At 44.3% G+C, this 16,602-nt stretch overlaps 1 long non-coding RNA gene across 1 annotated transcript; it reads right to left on the bottom strand.

The window, feature by feature from the left end:
- Positions 1 to 1,248: 1,248 nt before the first annotated feature.
- On the bottom strand, positions 1,249 to 16,108 carry LOC150042240 (uncharacterized). The gene is made up of 3 exons (XR_016533641.1): positions 15,872 to 16,108; positions 8,906 to 9,094; positions 1,249 to 1,421 (listed from the first exon to the last, which is right to left on the bottom strand). It is a non-coding gene; the product is annotated as an uncharacterized LOC150042240 (long non-coding RNA).
- Positions 16,109 to 16,602: the final 494 nt, after the last annotated feature.

The raw sequence follows: 16,602 nt of genomic DNA, 5'->3' as shown, positions 1-16,602 counted from the left end.
TCTTTACTTCTCATTCTGTTTCTTTGAATAACTCTAATACCAAAAGGCCATAATACCTTGTGGCCAGAAGCCACAAGGACAAACACCCTAGGCAGAAGTCCAGGAGTGCGGGCTAGGCTGTGTGGGACAAAAAAGCCAGCAGAGCCATAGTGCAGAACACAAGAAGAAGCATCCGGAAATTACATGGGTCAGGTAGGTTCAGAGGAGACTCAGAGGTCAGATGGAAGTTTCTGGAAGATTCCTGAGGCAGTGTGTCCTTGTAGCAGAGATGCTATCTCGGTGGTTCCTGCTTCAGAAGAAGCAGGACAGTCACAGAAGCAAGCTTCAGATGAAGAAGAAATATCTCTTGCCTAGGACAAAAGATGCCATGCACAAGTACAGAAGCAGGCCACATCCCTGCCTGACAGCCTTACAACTCACAGTCACGGGGCAGACACACCTGAGAAGGCGGGGATGGCCCACAGGAGGAGCCAGGGCTGTGGAGGTTCTTGTCTGGAATCTAGGTGTGGCCATGCTACACAGAGATCTGGAATGTGCTATGCTACAAAGTGAATTCCTGGTGTGTTTTTTGAGACTTAGGTGATTCGGAGGGTAGGCGGCCATGAGAGAGCAGTACTCAGGGACAGAGGTTCTGCTGGTGGGCAGGTGGAGTTAGCTTCCCCCAAGAGCTCTGTTCCCAGCCTTATGCCAAGTGGAACCAATCTTTCTTTCTTTCTTTCTTTCTTTCTTTCTTTCTTTCTTTCTTTCTTTCTTTTCTTTCTTTCTTTCTTTTCTTCTTTCCTTCCTTCCTTCCTTTCTCTTTCATTCTTTCCTTCCTTCTTTCTTTCCTTCCTTCCTTTCTTCCTCCCTCCCTTCCTCCTTCTCTCCTCTTTCCATTCTTCCCTCCTTCCTTTCCCTCCCCTTCCTCCCCCACACACTCTCTCTTTCTGTTTTTGAGTTGGGGAATGGGATCTAGGTACATATCCCAGGCTGAGCTTGGGTTTGAGACCCCTGCCTGTGCCTTCTGAGTAGCTGGGATCACAGGCTTGTGCCACCATGCCTGGCCTTTTCTAGTGGCTGCTGCCATCATATCATGGATTTGCATCCATCCCTTCTTCCACCTGTAGAAACACCAAGATAAGATATGGACAGGAGGAATCAACCTAGACGCTTTAGATAAGCAGGGCTCATATTCTATCTCCAACAGCATGGAAGTCTGGGCAGGCCAAAAAAATCCTTCTGCTCCCAACACCTGAAAAGGGGGAAGAAATAATGCAGCACAAATATACTTACCATTAAAAACTTACCATGTTAGGCTGGGAGTTTGGCCTAGTGGTAAGCGTGCTTGCCTAGCATGCACAAAGACCTGGGTTCGATTTCTCTGTACCACATACGTAGAAAAGTCGGAAGTGGTGCTGTGGCTCAAGAGGCAGAGGGCTAGCCTTGAGGAAAAAAGCGCAAGAACAGTGCTCAGGCCCTGAGTTCAAGCCCCAGGATTGGCAAAAACAAACAAACCAACAAAACCTTACCATGTTAACCATTTTCAAGTGTACAGGGCGGCGGCGTTGAGGACACCCACACTTGTAGGAGCACCGTCTCCCCAGACTCCTGCGCTGCCCCCATGCAGCGCTGCCCCATGCAGCGCTGCCCCCATGCAGCACTAACTCTCAAGTCCTGGAGCTCCCTCCAGCCCTGCCCACCACTCTTGACCCCACACAGATGCGTATCACCATCCACAAGATTTACACGTGTGAAGGGGGCCAGCACTGTGCCCTTACGTCTGGATTATTTCACACAGATCGTCAGTGTGTCCATGTGGTACATGTGTCCAAATGCCATTCCTTTTTTGGTTTGCTTTTGTTGTTTGAGGTAGTTTTACTCTGTCCTCTAGGCTGGTCTCAGATGCCTGAGCTCAAGTGATCTCCCACTTCAGCCTTTCCAGTGCTGGGATTACAGGCATGCACCCCTGTGCCTGGCAGAATTTCATTGTTAAGACCGAATAATATGAGGCTGTTTCTCCATTCTGTCATATTGGGCATGTTCCCATCTTTGGCTATGAAAAGTGCTGTTTATGAACATGAATGGACAAATACACTTCCTTTTTTATGACATAATTTTTTGGGGTGCCACGGTTTGAATTTATGGCTTTGGGCTTGCTAGGCTGGTGCTGCAACACTAAGTCATGCCTCCAGCCCACGTCAATTTTTATTCACTGTACAAAGGGGTTTCAGGGTACTACTTCCATATATGCACATAATATACTTTGATGAAATTCATCAAAGACATCATTCTTATGTTAGGATGCATTTGTTATGCAAACAGAGAGGAGCTGTAACATGTCCATATATTTATAAATATACTCACAGAAACTTCACTCTATCACTGACCCGTACTCCCACCCCTTAAAACAATCTCAATAGGTTTCATTGTTCCATTTCCTTCCTTCCTTCTTTTCTTCCTTCTTTTCTTCCTTCTTTCCTTCCTTCCTTCCTTCTTCCTTCCCTTCTTCCTTCCTTCCCTTCCTCCCTCCCTCTTTTTGTTCTTTTCCTTTTTTTTGTCAGTCATGGGGCCTGAACTCAGGGCCTGGGCTCTGTCCCTGAGCTCATCTGTTTAAGGCCAGGATTCTATCACTTTGAGCCACTGTGCTACTTCCGGTTTTCTGGTGGGTAGTTAGAGATAAAAGTCTCACAGACTTTCCTACTTGGCTGGCTTTGAACCCCATATCAGATCTCAGACTCCTGAGTAGGTAGGATTACAGGCATGAGTCATCTGGGACAGCTTCATGTTTCTAGCATATTCTTCCTCATTCACTTCTTTTGTTAGCACAACTGATACACACACACACACACACACACACACACACACACACACACACACACACGCACCCGAACCTGAGAAAATACTAAGTGTCTGCTTTTCCTTGATAGTTCTGGTCATTTTTTCTCTCTAGAAATGTATTCATCTTTTCCTGACTACGAAGGTTTCTCATGTTCCTTTATGACCTCTGCTACATTTATGTCCCTGTACAGATTCAGATTGGTCTAACCACAGCCATCTAGAGTCATCAGTGCCAAGGTTGCCCTAAGAAAATTCTGGCCTGTTTCCCTACATAGTTTCTCAATATGCTTCAGATAAATAAAACCACCAGTGTGGTATGTGGCTGTACGACCAGACCCTGCCCCTGGCAGCACCAGGAATGAGCTTGAGGTCTTTGCTATTAACTTTGGATAAACCAGGTACATTCTAGCTTGATAAAGTTATTTTTTTGTCCTGACAATTTGTAAAAAAAAAAAAAAAAACCCTTTTCTGACTCAAATTGTAAAAATCCAGTGGTCTTGTAGATTCCAAGGCTGTTCTTCTGCCGGTTGATCCCCAAGACCTGCATCTGGCCCTCTTGACCTCACAGCAGTTTACCACTGGTTGATCCCCAAGACCTGCATCTGGCCCTCTTGACCTCACAGCAATTTACCACTGGTTCTCATATACTGGAGCCTCACTGTTCTGGAATAGTCCCCTTTTAAAATATTCATACTACTGATTTGTGTTTTATATATACATGTATGTATGTATGTATGTACGTGTGTGTGCGCACAACTTCTTGTCAGGTTTTACCAACTATCTGATTTTTAAAATAACCATATTTGTTCAAATTGAGTTCAGCTCTGGGCTAGGAAAAAAAATTTAAAAAACCTTCAATTAACAGTGGCTTAACAAGATCCTTTTTTCTTCTCTCCTCTCCTCTCCCCCCACTTCTTTCTCTCTCCCTCTCCCTCTCCATCTCCTTCTCCCTCTCTCTTTCTTTCATTGTTAAAATGTCTTGAAGATTCACTTCTAGGCTGGTCTGGTGCCTTAGATCTTGTTTTATTTTATTTTCCCAAGGAAGGAAAAGTCAGGGTCCAAGGTGCAAAGGCCACCCCTTTGCCCAAGATAGCTGCTGGAGCTTCAGCCCGAATTCCAGGTATAAAGAAAGAAGAAAGGGGCCAGGAGTGTAGGTAGTGGTAGAGTGCTCGCCTAGCATGCATGAAGCCCGGCTTTGGTTCCTTAGTACCACATACACAGAAAAAGCCAGATATGGCACTGTGGCTCAAGTGGCAGAGCACTAGCCTTGAGCAAAATGTGTCCAAAGACAGTGCGCAGGCCCTGAGTTCGAGCCCCAGGACAGGGAAGTGCTTTGTTTTCACATCTCCTAAGAGTGGCACACATCACAGCTGCCTGAGCCATTGGTCAGGTGGTCATATGGACTTGCAAAAAAGTCAAGGAAGTGTTGGCTTCTGTGGTCTTCCCCTCCAGGCTCTGCTTGCCAAATCTGTTATGAACTCAAGGCACAATGTTGTCTTCTTGTAGCCAATGTCTTTTAAGAAAACTTTTTGTGTACATGCTAGGCAAACACTTTATGGTTTGGATGCATCTTCTGTCCTTTAAACAAACTTTTTTTTTTTTTGCCAGTCCCTCACAAGCCAGGGAGGTTCTGCTTTTTGTTTCTTCTGTTCTTTGGTCCATTACTGTTACTGTCCATTACTGTCCATTACAGTGTCTAACTGCTCACAGGTTTACTAATGTGTTCCTCTTAAGTGTCTTACTCAGCTATTAACCATATCTGTCAAAGGTTTCATTTTACTTATTGAGTCTTTTTTAGCTCCAGGCAGTTCACTTAGTTATTTTTTTTATTTTCCATTTCTCTCCTAATTATAGGATTTATTTTACATATCCATAGGTGTTTGTTTTATGTCAGTACTGAACTCAGGGCCTTATGCTCTCCCTTTGCTTTTCAAGGCTAGCACTCTACCACTAGAGCCATATCTACCCCTGGCTTTTTCTAGTTAATGAAGATGAGAGTCTCATGGGCTTGTCTCCTAGCCTAGCTTTGAACCTTGGTCCTCAGACATCAACCTCCTAAGCAGCTAGGATTATAAGTGTTGGCCCCTAGTGCTTATTTTATTTTGTGCTAATGGACTCACGCTTGCCAAGTGAGCACTCTACCTCCTTGATTCACACCCTGGCTTAACAGGTGCTTGGTGGTCCTATGCTTTTTTTTTTTTTTTTTTTGCATCAAAAATTGTGCAAGGGGTTTTATTTTGACCTCTATATTTGCATACAATGTACTTTGGCTAGATTCTGACACTCTCTCTTTTCCCACTTCCCTCTTTAACATCACAAATCAACAATTCTCTTCGTTCCATTTTCTCACAAAATGGAAATTATAGTTTAGGGTTAAAAGAATCAGTCAAAATGTTCCTAACTAGAAAGTTTCTAACTAGAAATGTTCCTTAAGTGGTTTTATATTCCCTCCCTTCCCTCCTTCCTTCTCTCCCTCCCTCCTTCTTTCCCCTTTCTCTCCTTCCTTTTCTCCCCCCTTCTCTCTCCTTTCTTCCTCCTTCCTTCTCTCGCTCCCTCCCTCCCCTCCTTTCCCCCTTCTCTCCTTCTTTCCCTCCCTTCTCTTTCTGCCATGGTCTTTATATGTAGCCCAGCCTGACTATAGTCCTTATGCTCCTCCTGCCTCAGTCTCCCAGGGACAGGGATTACAGTTATGCACAATCATGCCCAGCTGGCAAATACTTTTCTTTAAAATAAACAAACATCACAAAAGGAGTGTAAGACACTGAACACAAAAAGTTATGAAACAAAAATTAGCCTTGTGGTTGTCAAGGCCAGGAGATGGGGGAGGGGCAGTAAGTATGGAAAGGAGTTTCTTTGAGGGTGATGAAAATCATTATGACAGTTGTACACTCGTGCCAGTGTCCTAAAATCCATCAAATTATACATGTTTTAACGAGTGTCTATCGGGCTTGGGGTATAGCTCGAGGCAGAACACGTGCCTAGACGACGTAAGGCCTTGGTTTTGATCTCCAGCACTGAGAGGAAAAATGGAAAGGAGAACTTCATAGGACATGAATTATCTCTCCAAAGAGAAAGAAGAGATTAGAAAGAGAAAAGGGAAACAAAGCAGATAGAAGATGAGACTAACCAGTGAATCAGAGTGTTTTTAAACTTCCATGTAAGTCCAGTAAATGGTCTTTACCGACAGACACATCCGTGGAAATTCCCATTAACGATAACCTGGAAATGTGGCTAATGTTGCCTCTTTGGCCACAAGCCAGACATCTTCCCTCAGTGGTTATGCCAGCATGGCTCATAAAGTAATGAAAAAAAAAAGCTATTTCTTCCCCCATGATTTGTGATAACCAAAGTAGAGAAAATACTCTACATCCTTCCATTCAATTCTCAGCATCCGTCCTCTTTGATTCCATATCTAAAACATCCAGGGTGACAAAGTCACAGCTCTGTGGATAATACCATGGCCTGTTGCTATATCTATAACTAAAGGATATGCAAAATATCCACTGGGCAGTAAATAAAAGTTAATTTTAAAATATAAGTTTCCAGGGCTGGGAATTTGGCCTAGTGGTGCATGCATGAAGACCTGGGTTCGATTTCTCAGTACCACATACATAGAAAAAAGCTGGAAGTGGTGCTATGGCTCAAGTAGATCACTACTAGCCTTGAGAAAAAAAAGCCCAAGGACAGTGCTCAGGCCCTGAGTTCAAGCCCCAGGGCTGGCAAAAAAAAAAAAAAAAAAAAAAAAAAACCATAAAATATAAGTTTCCATCCAAAAATATATAAATAGGCTGGACACTGGCGATTCATGCCTGTAAATCCTAAGAGACTGAGATGTGAGGATTGTAGTTCAAAACCAGCCCAGGCAGGAAAGTCTGTGAGACTCTTACTGCCAATTAAGTACAAAAATCCAGAAGTGGAGCTGTGGCTCGATGTGGTAAAGTGCTAGTCTTGAGCACAAAAGCTCAGGGGCAGTGCTCAGGCCCTGAGTTCAAACCCCAGGACCAGGAATAAAAAAGATAGATGATAGATAAGCAGATAGAAAATGAATTGCACAATTCCTACCATACAGCATGTAGTGAATGAATGATACCAATTATAGTTACTGGTAAACTTCAAAGGCCTTCCATGACTTTTTTCCACCCTGTAGTATGGGACATTGAACCTGGGTCTGACACATGTTATGCAAGCATTCTACCACTTCAGCCATGTGCTCTCTGTTTTTTCTTTGTGAAATAAGGTCTCATTAACTTTGCCTGGACTGACCTTGATCTCAGGATCCTCCTGCCTCTGCCTTCCAAGTAGCTGGGATTATAAGTATACACCACCATGTCCAGCTTCCATTTGTCTGAGGTGACATTCTCCCTTCCCTCAGGCTCAACATTTTACTGCCCCACTAAGCCTCCCACTGCCTGACAGGGACAGTGGCTGTGAGATCAAACGGACTCAAGCTGAGGCATCAATGGCTAACAAGGCGTGCACCAGTAACTCCCTTTTCTTCTCGCATCTGATTCAGGCAAGTCATTTCACCACCCTATCACACCTAAGTCATCCATACTTGACACCACATGGATGTGGGAATGAATAAACATGACCCGGCTTCTTCCAAGAAGAAGAGAAATGGGTCTGTGAGGTCCCCACAGCTGCAAAGCAAACCAGACCACCCAAGGATTGGACTTCTAACTGAGACAGAGGCCTAATAGGACCAGTGAAAATTAAGTTTCCACAGCAGCACCACCCACTCTCCATCACATCTTTCACACTCCCCAGATCCATTCTCCTGGGACCCACACACCCAGTGACACTCGTCTGACAGAGAGGCCAAGCTGCGGAGACCTGGGACACCAGACACACCCAGGATGTTGTCACACTTCCCAAAGCTAAAATGCCCTGGTTGAAAACAAAAATGCAGCCAGTCACTGGTGGCTCAGGCCTGTAATCCTTATAACTCAGGAGGCTGAGATCCGAGAATTCACATTCATAGTTGGCCCAGACAGGAAAGTCCGTGAGACTCTTTTTCCCAATTAACCACCAAAAAGGCAGAGGTGGAGATGTGGCTCAAGTGGTAAGGCGTACACACACACAGGACATGAAACCTAGGGCCCTGGAGTGTGGCCTAATGGAGTGTGGACTGCTTGTCTAGCATGCATGAAGCCCTGGGTTTGATTCCTTCTTTCCACATATATAGAAAAGGCTAGATGCGGTGCTGTGGCTCAAGTAAGCAGAACGGTAGCCTTGAGCACAAAGTGCTCAAGGGCAATGCTCAGATCCTGAGTTCAAGCCCCAGGACTGGTTAAAAATAAAGACATGAAACCTATATATAATACAGGCTTGTTTCTCAATTTAACATATGACAAAATTTTTCTGATTTAATCCTGCCAGGCTAAGAAGAAATTTAATATATTCTATTGAAAAATACAGATCTAGGGCTGGGAGTTTTGCCTAGCGGTAGAGTGCTTGCCTAACATGCACAACAACCTGGGTTTGATTCCTTGGTACTACATACATACTACTGTGCTGTGACACAAGTGGTAGAAGCACTAGCCTTAAGGAGAGCTCAAGGACGGTGCTCAGGCCCTGATTTCAATCCCCAGGACTGGCAAAAATATATATAGAGAGAGATCTATGGTAATTTCTTTTTAACCTTAGTGGCAGTTGCCAGCTATCAGAAGACTAGAATGAGGCTGGGTCGGTCTGGAAGACTCTGAAGTCATCCCGCTCTCCTTTGTCTCATTTTCACCAGGTTCCTAGAGCCCCACCCTGAGCCACATCAGGATTCCTGTCATACTCAGACGGATCACTGCCACAGGACACATCTGTGTCCAGGGCTGTCGCCCACTTTCGTTTGAGCAGTGCTTTGGCCACCTTTGGAGACTCTCCTTCTAAAACAGGCACCAGTTTAAACACCTGCCTCCTGCCCAACCTGCCTCAAACACCAAGCAGAATTCATTAGTTTTCTGTTTGGGGTTTTTTGAGATAGAGTTTTGCTACCTAGCACAGTCTGGCCTGGTACTCCCTATGTAACCCAGATAAGATATACTCAACACTGCTGCTTCCCCTTTGCGGGCATTACAGCCATGTGCCACCATACCTGGCTATGGAATTCACCGATGTGTCCTCTCTTCTGTCAGAGGATAAGCTTCACTCACTGAATCCAGAGTTCATGAGCTGGGACTGATTCTATCCTCACTTGTCTCCAGAGTCTAATGGAAATGGCAGTCAAGTAGTGCTGACTCAGTAAGCAATTTCTTCACTCACAAATGATGGTTGATGGTTCTATCTTTAAGAAACAATTGATTATGTAATGATTTTACAAATTCAGGGCACTCATTAGAACATATATATATATACATGTATATATATATATATACCTACCTTTTTATTGTGGTTAACATACACACACAGCACAAAGTTTACTCCTTATAAGTGTATAACTTGGCAGCACAAAGTACACTATCATTGCTGTGCAGCCAAAACCACCATCCATAGCTAGAATTTCATCCTTCCCACACTCCAATTCTGCCTCCACTAGACACTACTCCACACACTCGTTCCCTGCCCCCTGCCCAGCCCCTGGCAGCCATCATCCCAAGTATCTCAGAGGAGTAGAATCATATAACATTGTCCTTTTGTATCTGGCTTAGTTCACATAGCATAATGTCTTTGAGATTCATTCGTGTTGCAGCATGTGTCAAACCATAAAAAAAAAATTAAAGACATTCACTGAATCATCACAAAGTGTTGATGAGTCCTTGCTACAGACAGGGCCTGCAATCACTGCTCCTACCAACAAGACGTAAGTAACAGTCTCTGTTGCCAAGTGGCAGCCAAATAATTTCCCTTCTAAATTGTCAAACATGCTACTTGATAACAGGCAGTCAATGTACCTGTCCTAGCTGGCTCTTTTCTCTATCCTGTACACTCCAGGTAAACCTATTGATTCTGAAAGGCAATGAAAAATAGAATGACTAAATGAGAAACTTCAGGCCATATCCAGATAGTGAGAAAACAAATAACAGACAGAGTCTGTATTCACTATATCATTGCGTTACCCTCTGGGAGAGCAGGACATGACTCTTTACTGACTCAGAGCCTTTCTGGAGGTTCTAAAAGGAATCAAGACTTGACATCAACAAAGCTGTTCCCTTCCATACCCACCACTGCCTGCTAGATGGCCACCAAAAAGATCTTGGATAGAGTGAAGATCTGAGTTCCCAGGAAGGGCTGGGAAGAAGAGCAAGGGAGGAAGCATTCACTTAACTCCTACTCAAAGCCAAGTACCCTGCCAGGTAACTCCACCTGTAGTATCTCACTGAATAATCTCAAAGTGAAGAATAAGAGATGCCATTGCCTCATGTTTATAGGTGAAGATGAGTTAATCTTCCCAGGGTCATACAACAAACTTGACTTGGGGCTGGCAAACTAATTCAGGCATTCCACCATCAAGTCTTTCTCTTATCTCTCCTCCCCTCTCCCCTCCTCCCCCTCTCCTTCCTTCCCTCTCTCCCTTTTTTTGGCTTCCTTATTCTTTATTCTGTGATATAAGAAACTGAATCTTGGACCGGGAGTTTGGCCTAGTGGTTAAAGTGCTTGCCTAGCATGCATGAAGACCCGGGTTCAATTCCTCGGTACCACATACATACAAAAAAGCTGGAAGTGGTGCTGAGGCTCAAGTGGTAGAGCTCTAGCCTTGAGAAAGTCCAAGGACAGTGATCAGGCTCTGAGCTCAAGCCCAGGACTGGCAAAAAAAGAAAAAGAAATTGAATCTTGATATGCTAGCAAGCACACTACTATTAAGCTACATCCCAAGCCATGGGAGTGGCACATTTTCACTCCTATACCTCTGCACAGCACACACTTGGGCCTCAGAGATGCATCTTTGAGGGAGACATCCATAACGGACCAGCACACGGAAAGGGTGCTATCTTCTACAAGCAGATACTATAAAGAGGGCCCTAAATGAGGAGGGGGCAAGGAAGGAGTGAATGCCTGCAGCTCAACAGACTGGAAATGGGCAGAGCTTCAGATTGGAGTGGAGAATGCAGTATTTCTAATTAATGATGGCTGAGTCATAGAAAGAACGTTAAGTTGGCTCTGAGCTGATGCTGAGAGAAAGGTGCCTCCTTAGATGCCTGACTAGACATCCTGCAGCCACATCTTCCACTCTCTCCTCCAACCTGGATGCCATTCCTTCTGGCACTTTCTCAGGAACAGAAGTGCACAGGAAGCCTAGCTTAACTGGTTTGGGGGAGGTCGGTTTGGCATTTCCACATAGTAGATTATGGCTGATTTCCTAATCCAACTATAGTCAAATTGGAGAGCAATGCCAAGTTATGACCCCAAAACAGCTAGCCAAAACAATGGTATCACTGCTCCTAAAAGCTCACTTTCAGGCTGCAAGCATGGCCTAGTAGTAGAGCACTTGCCTAGCATGTATAAAGCCCTAGATTTGATTCCTCAGTACCACATACACAGACAAAGCTGGAAGTGGTGCTGTGGCTCAAGTGGTAGAGCACTAGCTTTGAGCAAAAGAAGCTCAGGGACAGTCCCAGGCCCTGAGTTCAAGCCTCAGGACTGACAAAACCAACAAACAAAACAACAAACAAAAAAGAAACAAAAAAACCTCACTTTCAAAATATTCAGTTATTCAACTAACACCACTAATTTCAGAAGAAATCTGGTAGCTCTTAGCACTTGCCCTTCTAGCCTTCGCCAACCATTAATCTACTTTCTATCTCCATGGATTTGCCTTGTCACATTGATGAAATCATACGTGTGACTCTTTCTGTCTAGATGGCTTCTAATTCTCCAGGTTCATCCTAGAATACCAGTCACTGTATTCTTCCTTTCTACAGTGCTTTTTTTTTTTTATAGCCGTCTTATGAAGGGACTTTGTTTTGTCACTCCATTGAGATACCATTTCAGTTGATGTGATCATGGGGAGAGATTTGGCTTGGAAAAGGTACAAGAGAACTTCCAAAAGGTGATAGAAATGTTCTTGATTATGGGGGCGGGAGCATAGCCTAGTGGTAGAGTATTTGCCTAGCATGTACAAAGCCCTGGGTTCAATTTCTCAGTACCACATACTCAGGAAAAGCCAGAAGTGGAGGTGTGGCTCAGTGGTAGAGTATTAGCAAAAAGTGTCCAAGGACAGTGCCCAGGCCCTGAGTTCAAGCCTCCGGACTGGCAAAAAAGAAAAGAAAAAGAAATGTTCTTGATTAATGTGTAATCTGTCCAATTTTCTTGAGCCAAACATTTAAAATATATGCATTTTATTTTGTTACTGTAATTGAAAAAAGAAAAGAAGCCCCAGAAGACAGACTAAAGCAAAAGGAAAGGAAGATTAGAAGGAGAGGAAAATACATTTCTAGGAAGCCAATTATTCCTTGCTTTAGCCATGGCTGTCATGGATCATCAGGAGGACAGAAAAGCACAAGCCAAACACCACTGGTGTCTCCTGTAGGCTGATGCCAACTGCTCTCAATGGAAATAAAGGCATGCCTGGGGTCACCCCAGTGTCTCTGATTACCTGAGCATGCTTCCCAATCAATTCTCACCTGCATCAGGGTTCACTGTGTGCAGCAGAGCCAAATCAGCTTGGTTTGTAGTCCTACTTGATAAAGAAAAGAACTTGCAAGGCTATAGCCCATCTGCTTTGGCCTAGCTTATCCCAATATAGGCTGAGCTGAGAACCCTCTCTCTGGGATCATCTAAGCCCTTTGCTTATGGAGCAATTTTGTAATGCTGAATTGTCCTACAGGGTAGATTTTCACACTGGGAGAGAGTGAGATGACATCTAAACAGTTTTATCTCTATGTAAATCAATAAAATGACATTCCAGTCCACATTAAAAAATAATTTGTCTTAAGCCAGAAGGAGGTCATGTTAGAGAATAGTGAGAAACAAGAAGGGAAAGGAACAAAGAGCCTGCAGTGCTGGGAGAGACTGAAGCTACTATTTAGGTCGGGGCACCTGAGCAATGAACAATGAAACCCTCCTCTCCTCATGAAAAGACAGCCGCTCACATGCAAGGCAAGAAATATGGTCAGCCAAGACATGTGAAAGGGTATCAAATGTATGTGAATTAATGTACCTTCTATCTGGCAAATATCATGTAACCCTTTTACTAATTACATTTAAAAAAATATTAATCTCAAAAAAAAAAAAAGAAATATGGTCAGTCTGTGGCGTGGTCATTTGCCTCAACCTACTAGAACACTACTGTTGTGAGACCCAGTCCCAGTGCACAGGGGTGGCAGCAGAAGATGTGCGGACAGCAACTGCTAACAGCACAAATCAGAAGATACCAAGAGAGGGAGGGCTACACGGAGCACAAACAGCACAAAAGTCAAATGGCAGAGACTGTCCTATCCGCCTTTGCTAAACTCTGTGCCAATGCTTGGCATGCGGTGGCTCGTCAAAGGCAGCCCCGAGCTCAGAAGCTCACTGGCTGTCGAGGCCTGTAGACTAGCAACGCTGCCAAGGAAGAATTTGAATGCACTGTAATCCAAAAGCAACACAGACCTGCAGATGCCATGATTTTGCTTCATGAGGCTCATTTCAGACTTCTGCTCTGCAGAATTGCAAGATAATAAACGTGTTTTGAGCCACCAAATCAGCGGCAACTGAAAACTAGTGATTCTGGAACCAATGGATTTGGGGAAAAGAACATGAATAAAGGAAAATGGAGCTGGACAGGAAGAGAAATGAGGTATGTCCACTTGGCACAAGGAGGAAGAACAAGATGAGGGCAGAGAAGCTGACTATGAGACCAAGAAGACAGAAGAGCTCCTCCTGGCCAGAGTACCCAAACCTTTTAAACCACCAATCTTGTTCACAATGCAAATCTAAGTCAGGAACCCTACGTGTTGGCAGGGGAAGAGTCACATGTAGTAAATTCCAAGAAGATTTTGCAAAATAATTAAGCTGCCACCATCTAAGTGCTAAGACTCTGAAGCCTGAGAAGCACCATTTTTTTCCTCTCTAAGCAATCAGAAATAAATAAAAGGAGTACTCTCTGTGCTTAGGAAGCCTGCATTAGGGTGAGCCCACACTCGGCAGAACACAGTGGAGGGGGTGGACAAAGTGATGGAGAGCTGGGGCTGAGTCCCAGATGGTACAGAGTGGGGATGGGCGGAATGCCAACAAGGAGAAGGGACTATTCCACAGAAAGCCATGGGGACAGCATGTGGGAACCAGATGTCCAACAACGATCTGAAGAGGTCGCACTGCGTATGTCTGCTCTTCTTCAGCCATGGGTGCTCTGGGAGCAGCTGCTGGCAGGGCTCCATTAGGTGTGTGTAGCTTAGAAAGAATGTGTATGGGCAATGCTGGGCACAGTGGCTCACGCTTGTAATCCTAGCTACTCAGGAGGCGAAGATCTAAGGATTGCAGTTCAAAGCCAGCCCCGGCATTAAAGAACCTGAGACTCTTATCTCCAAGTAACCACTAGAAAAGAGGCTGTGCCTCATAGAGTAGGGAGGCAGCCTTGAGTTGAGGAGCTCAGGGACAGCGCCCAGGCCCAAAGTTGAGGAGCTCAGGGACAGTTCCCAGGCCCACAGTCCAAGCCTCATGACCCACAAAAAAAAATGTATATGGGCAAGATATCAGAGCTCTGCTCACCGTTCACTGACTGCCCCTTCCTCTCTCTCTCTCTGGAACCCTGTCCTCATAGTGAAGGGAGATCAGAGTGGGATGTAGCAAAGTGCTTGCCTAGCAAGTGAAACCTCCTGGGTTCAATCCCCAGTACCAAAAAAAGAAAAAGAAAAAAAAAAGAGTGTCTACACCCTGGTAAGTATCTAACATGTACAGATGTGTTACTATTGGAAAAGAGGACAACTCCCAGCCCCAGATTCTACCAAAATATGTAACTAGTCTCAAATGATCTGCACTGTTAACCTTAACCTATGTGCACCTCTAAATCTTAACCCATTGGCACCCATCTGCACCTTAAACTATTAAGCCCTTCCAAAGACGGGTGAGGAAAGGTCTTCCCACATTTAAAGCAACTGCCTCCAGTGTCAGTGATCACCGACAATGCCCACAGCCCTGTACAAACACTGCCTGCAAGCAAAAAGTCCCAGTGCCTCTACAGTTTCCTCTACGTGTAGTCTAAGTACTGGCAATTCAGAAGCCACAGCCTGTCTAATGCATGCTTCCCAGGGCACCGGGAACAGGACCAAGTACACAATTAATATATTTAAGCCATTTCTATTCCAGGGACCAGCAAAAAGGGGTCCAAAAACTACCTGGCCACAGAAAGACAGGACTGGCAACGCACCTGAATACACTCCATTTCTGAAATTTGGTCTTCCATTAACACTATCCAAACACATTTTTTGTGTGAGTTGGGCCACCATTTTCTCTGAATCATGTCTATCATTCAGGTTTATCAATACTAGAATTTACAAAAATGTATGAAGTAAGAAGAATGAGAGTGACAAGGCAATCTCACTCACAAAACAGACAACTTGTCTTTTGTTGAAGAATGACTGACTGCCCAGATACCAAGCTCTACTCTAGAGAGAAACAAATAATCAGAGTGGCCTTTATAATTAAGCTATAATTGAAGTATAGAGCCTTTGATTATTTGGAATCCAAGAGACTGAATTTCTTCAAATCAGATAAATCAATGAAAGCCGTCAGGTCTTCTGCAGGTATGTGGTTGGTGGAGTTCTTTTCTATATTCTATCCTACCCTCATGACTCTGGTCTGTCCTCTGTGCTCCCCCCGTCCCCCACACAGAGTAACACGCATAAGATGTCACAGTCTAGATGTGTAACAGACTTAGTGCATTTGGCTCAGAGCCTTCATGCACAAAATAAAAACAAAAGCTGTAGCTGTGCACAGACCTTGACAGATAATAAGGCACTGTCAGGTTTATAGTCTCATTTGTTTCTCCCAATTACCCTAGAAGTTATCCAGAGCAGACACTATTATCTCCATTCTATAGATGTGGAAACCAAGGCTCAAAAATTGGAGCAATCTCCCCCAAAGTCGCTTGGCTTTAAAGCGAAATACAAAATAAAACAGAAAGCTGAACTACAGCTGTACTTACGGTTTTCTGCTGATTAACTGGAGGTAAGACTCTCATAGGCTTTACTTCCAAGGCTGGCTTTCAACCATGATCTTCAGATCTCAGCCTCCAGAATAGCTAGGATTACAGGTGTGAGCCACAAAACACCTGGCTGTGACTACTGTTTGTAGAGCTCTCGTCACAGAAAGAATCAAGGGTTGGAGGTATAGATCCATGGTAGAAGGCTTGTCTAGCACATGTGAGGTGCTAGATCTTATACTCAACACTGCAAAAAAAAGGGGGGGGAAGGAAGATAGGGATCAGGAGGCAAGAAGAAAATGATAAGGAGGCTTAATATGCAAGTAAGATCTTATACATCCTAAGATATTCATGTGTTCCTTACTAGTTTATATCCTGTATGATTAACAAGGCAGAGATCCATCACAACAAATCCCTAGCTTTCAGATTCAACACGTTAGGGAAGAGCCCTCTTGCCTCTCATGCCTTGTTTCTGTCCTTTTGGTTCTGAGACATGAAAATCAAGAGGAAATTGGACACTCATCTTTTCGCATGTCAAAAAAGGGGGGGTGAGGCTTTCAATCTCACTCCGTCTTCCCTTGTCAGACACTGTCCCTGAAAATCAGGACTTTCCCCGCTTTGCCATTCTGGTTTCAGGATTCATTTATAGAACTGAAATACCAGGGACAATGGGATCTTCTAAACTGCTCTTTCATTCCCTGAGCGGAATCCCGACTCCATGCTAGTCACTGGGG

The sequence above is a fragment of the Megascapheus bottae genome, chromosome 36 (assembly GCF_031878675.1).
Source record: "Megascapheus bottae isolate mThoBot1 chromosome 36, mThoBot2.hap1, whole genome shotgun sequence".
Taxonomy (NCBI): Eukaryota; Metazoa; Chordata; class Mammalia; order Rodentia; family Geomyidae; genus Megascapheus; species Megascapheus bottae.
This window is presented reverse-complemented; position numbering and strand designations above follow the sequence as displayed.